Source organism: Adiantum capillus-veneris, chromosome 12 (genome assembly GCF_014529385.1).
Source record: "Adiantum capillus-veneris isolate H3 chromosome 12, ASM1452938v2, whole genome shotgun sequence".
In the NCBI taxonomy this organism is placed as follows: Eukaryota; Viridiplantae; Streptophyta; class Polypodiopsida; order Polypodiales; family Pteridaceae; genus Adiantum; species Adiantum capillus-veneris.
Genome location: NC_140942.1, coordinates 66,411,101 through 66,420,064, shown reverse-complemented (window position 1 = coordinate 66,420,064; position 8,964 = coordinate 66,411,101).

Here is an 8,964-nt window from a genome sequence, read left to right as displayed (position 1 = left end):
ACTGCCAAATAAAGAGGCCCTCCTATACCCCATTCCCTTCCTAATGAATGGTGCATCTGGAAAAAAAAAACACGTCTTTTTCATGCCTACTAGCTTATGAACTAATTTTCATTTTGTCCCTCTCACAAGCATACCACACACTCCCAAGAATGTAATTATGCATCAATCCCAATTTTTAAGCTTTCTTCAGGGTCTCTGGTGTTCACTTAACCCTCTTTCAGTCGTCTTTCTGACTAGTATTTGGCCTAATCTAGTACATAGAAGCCCAATTTCACTTTTGACTTGATAGGTGAGACCCTTGCATCAAGGTCTACCCATGGTCCCAAGTTTCCACTCCAACCAAGTTTGAGAAAAGAATCGTCATTTTTTCTTCAAATCGGCTTTTGGCACTTTTTGCAACTTTTTCTAATACTTAAGTGTTGTGCCTCTCTCAAGAGTGTAGTCCCCAAGTTTCACTCTGTTTGGTTGTTTGGTTTGAGTTTAATTTCAATTTTAGAAATTTTCTTTGTCTGAAAGCTGATAATTGACCTCACACCCACATTATGAGTCCAAACTTACTTTTTATTTGATAGCTTACTTTCTAGGGTTAAGCAGAACCCAGTGTCACAATTTTTACCTAGTTTTGGCTCCTGCAGCTAGGTGATGAAAAAAACACGTTTTTTTCCTAGCCCCTATGTTATGGATTCCAATCTAGTTTTTGGAAATTGGAATGTGCTTAGCACTATCAAAAGACGTTGTCTACCTAGTTTTGGTTAAATTTGATTATCTTTCTTGCATGATAAGATCCTATCTGTCCCTTCAAGAGTTCAAATCTCATATTTTCAACACAACTTAGCATTCAAACACAAATAAACAAAAGTCTGCAAGAAAAACTCAAAAACTGAACTCTCAGAGGTGATATGGAAAATAAAACACATTTTTTTGTTCAATGATAGTCCAATAAAACTTGTTTTTCCCTTTTTATTTATCCGGAGCCACTTCCCCAATAGTTCAAACACACTGATTTTCACTTACCACTTGGTATTAACTCATGAATAACCCTATTGAGACTTGGTCTTTCAATGCTTTTGCATCCAAACCATGCTTCTCTTTGCACTCAACTTTGAGAAAAGTTCTCAATTGCACAAGTCAAATACTTCGGTCAAGTCAAACTGTGCCAAATTTTCCGGCCAAATCAGCCTGTTGGAAAAAAATTGCATTTTTTCCACATTGAGACTGATGATGAACTTTTTGAACTTTTTGTCGAGGGATGTGCATTGATATATTCATGTATATGAAATCTATGCTATCAACTACAACTTGCATTAGTGTATCTCATTTTTCAAACTTTCATCACACTAAGCTTCAAACCGCAATGGCTATTTTCTAATTGACTCACTCCAAATCCAAGATGATGGGGATACTTGTCACACTTTCCTATTTGTCTACTCCTATGAAAAAAGAAACCAACTTAAAAACAACCTCAAAATGCTCAGCAAACAACTCCCTATATGAACTCCTTTTTTTTTTTTGTTTTCTTGCGTTTCTTAGACTAGAGCGAGTTTAGTGGTTCTAACAACCATCTTAACTTTGCACCAAGCTTTCCTACCTTGTACTCACATATTCTACTCTATCCCTTTATCACTTTCGCGGAAAGAAACTCACCTCGTGAATACACCAAGATCAAGGATACCTCAATCTCCACTCCTATTCTACCTTATCCAACTAAATATTCTATCTCAGGCAACTCTATCAGATTTGTATGTGACCACACTAGTCTACATTCTCGTTTCTTGGCAACGGTGCGAATGTCTTGAGACCAAATGGTCAACACATGTCACACCTCCCAATGAGACGGAGCCAAGACTAAAATGTAAATCATGGGAGAAAGTGACTCGACTAGGGCATGCAAGCGCGCCAATAGGTTGTCAGTCTCTTGTCTGGACATGATAAACTCTGATTTGACTGTCAGTGCTTGTGTGCACTCTATCTACGTAAAACCTGGGTTCTATCCCTCTAATCCCTTCACACATCCATATGAAAATTCACTAACAAACCAACTACAAATGACTCCATACCTAATTGGCAACATCCTTACATGATCGAGAACACATCTAGATCATTTGACTCTAAAATTCGATCACAAAAAAAAACACTAACTTTTCTAGTAATCTAATTGCATTCATCAAATCAAGTATTAGACATGTCTTCGGGGTACTCCTAAGTGTTGGGAATTTCATGTATTTGATGGAATCTCAATACAACGCTTGGGTGGTGAGATAAGTCACTTGGAAAGTTGAGAAACTCGATGCTCGGATCTTGTAAAGCACTTGCAATGTAGATATCCACACATAGAGCTCGACGAGACTAATACAACGGTTCCCTTGGACTTTCAATGCGACAATTGTGTGGTGCAATGTAAAGATTCAAACTAGATGTAATAGGATATGGCAATTCAAGTATTCTCAAAGCTAGTGGATACAAAAGCTATTAGATGCATGGTGCCCATCAGTGAGTTTCAAGTGTAAGGTGGAGAATATTGACATGGCAGGGATTTCAAAATGACGTGATCACACTATAATTTTAGGTTAATAACAATAGAAATGCAAAATAACAAATATTTTGTTAATTGACATTCATCTTTTTTGACCTCCAGGGAGACCGGCTCGTAGCCCGCCGGGCTAGTGAATCTTCCCGGCGGTCATGCCGGGTAAAGCTATTTTCCCGCCGGGCCCGCCGTGGCTATATAAAGGTGACGCCGGTGCTTGTCTTTTCACAAAAGAAGTACATTGAAAAGTCTTCACCAAACTTTCTGGCAGCTTTCCACATTCTCAAAGCAGTGTAGCAGTAATTTTTTAAACCCTTCCTTATTTTATTGATGTTTTTTTGAGTTTTTTGCGTTAAAACTTAAAGGTTTAAAATTTCTTTTATCAAATCATTGTACGTGGATGCACTGACACATGGTTGCAATTGCGGCTAGGTGTGTCATTGCAAAATCATGCTTCGGCACATGGTTGCAATTGCGACTAGGTGTGTTGCTGCTAGAATGACAGGAGCATTTGTTTGAAAGAAGTAACCGTGTGTGAATGCACTGGAACATGGCTGCAATTGCGGCTAGGTATGTCATTGCAAAAGCGTAGGGTGATTATGTTTTATATTGCTCCCAGTCATTCATGCTTCGGCACATGGTTGCAATTGCGACTAGGTGTGTTGCTGCTAGAATGACAGGAGCATCTGTTTGAAAGAAGTCACCGTGCGTGGATGCACTGGCACATGGTTGCAATTGTGGCTAGGTGTGTCATTGTAAAAACGCAAGATGACTATGTTTTATGTTGCTTCCCGTCATTCATGCTTCGGCACATGGTTGCAATTGCGACTAGGTGTGTTGCTGCTAGATTGACGGTAGCATCTAATGCATGAATGTGTGCTCAAATAATTTCATAATGCTTCATATGCTTGAATCTTGAAAGAAGGCATCGTGCGTGGATGCACTGGCACATGGTTGCAATTGTGACTAGGCGTGTCATTGCAAAAGCATAGGATGACTATGTTTTATGTTGCTCCTAGTCATTCATGCTTCGGCACATGGTTGCAATTGCGACTAGGTGTGTTGCTACTAGAATGACAGGAGCATCTGTTTGAAAGAACTCACCGTGCGTGGATGCACTGGCACATGGTTGCAATTGCGTCTAGGTGTGTTATTGCAAAAGCGTAGGATGACTATGTTTTATGTTGCTCCCAGTCATTCATGCTTCGGCACATGGTTGCAATTGCGACTAGTTGTGTTGCTGCTAGAATGACAGGAGCATCTGTTTGAAAGAATTCACCGTGCATGGATGCACTGGCACATGGTTGAAATTGTGGCTAGGTGTGTCATTGCAAAAGCGTAGGGTGACTATGTTTTATGTTTCTCCCAGTCATTCATGCTTCGGCACATGGTTGCAATTGCGACTAGGTGTGTTGCTGCTAGAATGACAGGAGCATCTGTTTGTAAGTTGTCGTACGGTGAGGCATTGGCACATGGTTGCAATTGCGATTAGGTGTGTCACTGCAAAAGCGTACGAGATCTATGGTCTATATTACACTTTTTCTTTCACGTAGAAAAGATCCAAATGCAGTGGCACATAGTTATATTTCACAATGTGTTGTTTGCAATAATACCATTGCAGGCAAAATGGATCCTTCTGCTACTTCAATGATAGAGTTCAAAAAGAAAATTAGACAATTGTTGATTACGATCGTTAGTGCACTAGATCCCGACGATATAGCGCAGATTATTGTAGATGATTCTAGATTGCAATCATTATACAGTGAGATTGCCCGCAAAATGTTGTTGTTATATCCAGACAAAACAACCGAATCAATAAACTCATTACTGAGCACTTGGGTGGGCAATTTTCCCAAGGTGGCCTCTGATTTGAAAGAGGAATGCCCTCAAGAAGTAGACAAGGGTAAGCTAGAGCATTGGAACACTAGATGGAGAGCTGAAAAGGAGAGGTGAAGGCGAGCATCCCACATAGACACACAGTTTGGCCTAAGCAAGAAAATGCGAATGGTTGTCACCAGAGTTGTGGGGAGCAGCCAAGTTGGAGAACTGTTTATTGAGGAGGCTGCCATTGAGGGAACATCGGGTTCTACTGCTTCTGCCAGTCGCCTGGAGAGCAGTATATACAATTCTGAATGTAGTATGACTCTGGACATTCCAAATAAGTCCATTAAGAAGATCAAGAAACTTGGGTCAGGGGATTATGGCACAGGGTGACAAGTTCAAATCAAAGGGATGACTTTCCTTCCTACAACGAATACTTATTGTGCCAAGGAGTTCAAAGGACAGGCCAAGCATTAATGGAAAAAATTTGCATCAAAAAGTGGGGTAGATCTCAACCATAGAGGGATTGTGAGGAGTATTTCCCACTCTGTAACGTTTCCATGGTTTTTGATATTCCCCTACTTCAATGGGGGAACTTTAGGTGATCTTATGGAGACAATGCCCCATCCACATGGCTCTTTCACGATGCTTGTAGCGCATCAAGAGGGGAAAGCAAAGATCCCTGCAGACTTTAAATGGGAACAACCCTCTGAAGACCAGAAAACACGTATCAAGAGCCTGTGCAATCATGCTCCCTCGTTGATCCATGCCTTAGTGAAGGCATTGCGATTCGCACATGACAAGGGAGTGATCCACAATGATCTCCATCCATGGAACATCATGTTGGACTTTACCAAGGATCGCACTCCCCGTATTGGAATAATTGATTGGGGATTGGCTCTGCGTGTTGGCTTAGAGACACAAAAGACCAACAATACCGATGAAAACTGGCAAAAGCTTCATCCTTGGCGAGCTCCTGAGTTACTAGATGGCAATCACCCATGCCCACAGATGTGTACGCCATAGGATGGGTGATATGACAATTTTGTAAGTTTTGTGGAGAGTTCTCTAACTACTACAACACAGATTGGTTCAAACATAAGGTTTCAGTGGAGGTACAAGCCATATCTAGGATTGTTGTGGAAGGTTGGGTGAGGAAGAAATCCACAGAGAGAAAGACCTTGGCACTTTTGGACGAAGAATTAGAAAGATTTGAAGCCCAGCCAGAACGATGCTTATGCCCTCCCTCTGAAATGAGTGTAGCCTTTTTTTGATGGATATATGATGTACTTTATGAAGCGGGGTTTTCTGAGACTTTTGACTTATAAAAGCACTTTTAGAATTTGGGTTTTATGCGCTATGGATGATGTATGAGTAATAAAAACACTTTGTTATATCTCAATAGACAACAAATTTTCTATGAGTTTTGTTTTTTCTCTTAAGTTTCAAGCAATAAGCCACGTGGAATCACTGATTGTCATTCATTGATTTAAAAAATGGTGGTTACTCTTATATCAATTGATTGTCGTAAGATGGTGGTTATTCTTATATCAATTGATTGTCGTAAAATGGTGGTTACTCTTATATCAATTGATTGTCGTAAAATGGTGGTTACTCTTATAGCAATTGATTATCATTAAGTTTGTATGCCGTAACTAAAGTATAGTGTTTAATCAGGATATGGATAATGATAATCAAAGGGCTAAGCGCACTTTTAAGTGTCTTAGGTCCATGTGTCAAGGCGGTGGAATGAATGACACCGCTCGAATTCCAGCTCGTTGCTCCCAGTGGGCCAACCCAGTGGGTACACAATGGAAAGAGGTGAACTCTAGGATTGACCGAGAAATGGTCAAATCCATATGGCCAGGCGTTGCAGATGACAACATCAAGAAAGGCCGACTCAAGCTATCACAATGCATTAATGAAGACATACGAGACAATGGAGAGAACATATATCTTGATGTTATGGGTCATCCTATGCATCATATGGATTGTCCATTGTGGTTTGCCAAGATGTTATACATGCATTATGTCTTGGGTAAAGCAGTGGACTTCAGCTCAAGGACACCTCATATGACGGTTGAGGACATTCACAGCAGTGCAATCACCGTCACACGGCAAGAGATGTCATTGGCACTAGAAGGTGGATCAATGGAAGTGCACCAAGTTAAGGAGGAGCTTCAAACTCAACTCAGGCAAGCATGACAAGCTACACAAGGTTCTCATGTAGAAGCAACCCTAAATAGAGACTTGCAAAGGGAGGTGAAGGTGCTATCTCGCCACGTAAAAGAGTTAGAGGCGACTATAAAAAAACAAAATGCTGCCACATTGATTGAGCACCCAACATCTATTGAGGCCCCTCCAGCTTCTGGTGAGCACGGTGGTCCTTGCCCCATATGTAGATCATTCTTTCATGAGTGGTGTGGTCACTTCAGCTTGCCATGCGGACATATGTACCATATATCATGCTTGATGCAAAGTAATGCATGGTTTTTAGGACCCCTTCTGAAGATGCAATAAAGGCACAGTCAGTTGTTGGGGAGATGAGGATACTCTAGTCCAAGGGATCTCGAAAGAGAAGAAAAATCTACTTCACAAGCACCAAAGAGTAAAAAGTGCCATGGACAGAAGATACGTGGGAACGAGCTCTTATGCATGCCTACAACCTATATCTTACAGAATAGCCCATTCTAGGTGTGAATTTCTAGTGAAATTTACACGAGGATGTTCGTGTGGACTCACAGCACAGCATACTCCGTTTTCACTTTTTTTACCGACAGTAAATATTTTTTACCTACAGTAAATATTTTTCACCTACATGGTAAATACAAATCACTTTTTACCTACAGTAACTTTTTTTACCCATGGTAAATATTTTTTACTGCACCATAAGTATTTGGTAGGTAACAGTTCACTGTTACTAGAAGCAGTGATTGGGCATCAACAATGCAGTTACAGGAGGAGGAAAGGGGAAAATCTTATGGTAAAGGTGAGTCAACAGGGATAAAGACTTTTGAGTTGAAAAGAGACATGCTGATTTTTTCAAAGAACACATGTCAAAAGAAGCCATGGTTGAGGATTTTTTGAGAATTTGATATTCAGGAGGACCCAGCTGCCACCTCCCCCCCGCAGGTCCCCCCCTGACATGTGCAGAACCTCCAGTTTCAACAGCCACCTTACCTGCTCTTACATGCTGGTCAAGGCCTTATCCCCATGTGTCACAATCAGAAAAATCAGCATTTACCCTCCCCTCTCACATCACTCTAGAGAATATCTTGATGGTGACATATCAGGTGACCTCAATCTGTTGACCACCCTAAGCAAAAAGTAACCCCAATCAGCGGATTTAAGCATGTTTATCCCTAATCCTAAACCCTCTCAGAAACCTATATAAGGAGGCCTTCTCTCACTCAAAACCAACACTTCACCCACTTCACCAAGCAACGAAGCTATGACGACATTGCTCACAACGAGGAGCTATGGGTGGAGCTCTACTCTCTCTCCCTCTCCCTCTCTCTCTCTCCCTCTAGTATGCTACATTACTAGCCCTAAAACCTAAATAAGGAGTCTTCTCTCATGCTCCATGGCCACCATCCTCGCCATCATTCTCTAAGGTATTGATGTGTTGCTAGTAGGATCATACCTACTTGCTGGGTTGATTGTTTTTGACAAGGGATTATGCCATCCTTGGCTTGCTTCTCTATATCCTTGTTATGTATGATCAGATGCCGTTGTATTTTTAAGCTGATGTCTTGTGTATATATATGCTACATAAGGTCCCTAAGATTCGTTTCTATGTGTTTTGTCATATGTTTTGATGCCATCATAATGCCAGAAGTCTCACTTGCCTATGTGCTTAATTTAGGGTGGTGCCCCCTTTGTTTTGTTCTTTGCTTGTTTGCATGAGGCGTGGTTTGTGGAGTGTGCACGAGTACAGAGGCCACCCGATTGCACTGCTCTTTTTTCCGCTATCATTTTGGTGCCCCCACGGAGGAGGGCTTCACAGACCTTCAGTTCACAAGCAATGAAGATGTGCAATCTACAACATGGACGAATGGCGTGAGGAGTTTGCAAATTGGAGAACAGAAGAGGAGGAGGCTTTAGAGGCCTTAAAAGCTTTCATCGAGGTCTTGTTACCAGGTTACAGTGTCATTGAAATTCAAGAAGTAAGTTCTTCTACATGCCTTGTTCGTGATCGTCGCCAACGAAGGAGAGTGAGAAGAAGAGCTTGATATACCTCTCCTCTCAACCTATGAGTGCTCCAGAAACCTCCAACGCACACGAGCTTGAAATATTCTACATCAACATACACGAAGGTACTGTGACACACATTAAGGGAAGAGAAAGCATCACCAGACCTCTCTTTCCTGAGGAGCCGACTAAGAGGAGGAAGATCACCTGTACACCTAAGTGGCCCAAGGCCGCAGCAAGTGCTCAAGCGTAAGGTAACATTTGGCTTAATCTCATTAATAAGGGATTACATGACCACTACATGCAAGAAAAAGGCTAGTGAGCAACCAACTTCAACCTACAACTTGCAACCACGACTCTCACCCCTAAATCCTCCTGAAGCAAAGAGGCGAAGGCTTGCCTACAAGATTGCCGCCCGTCTGCGA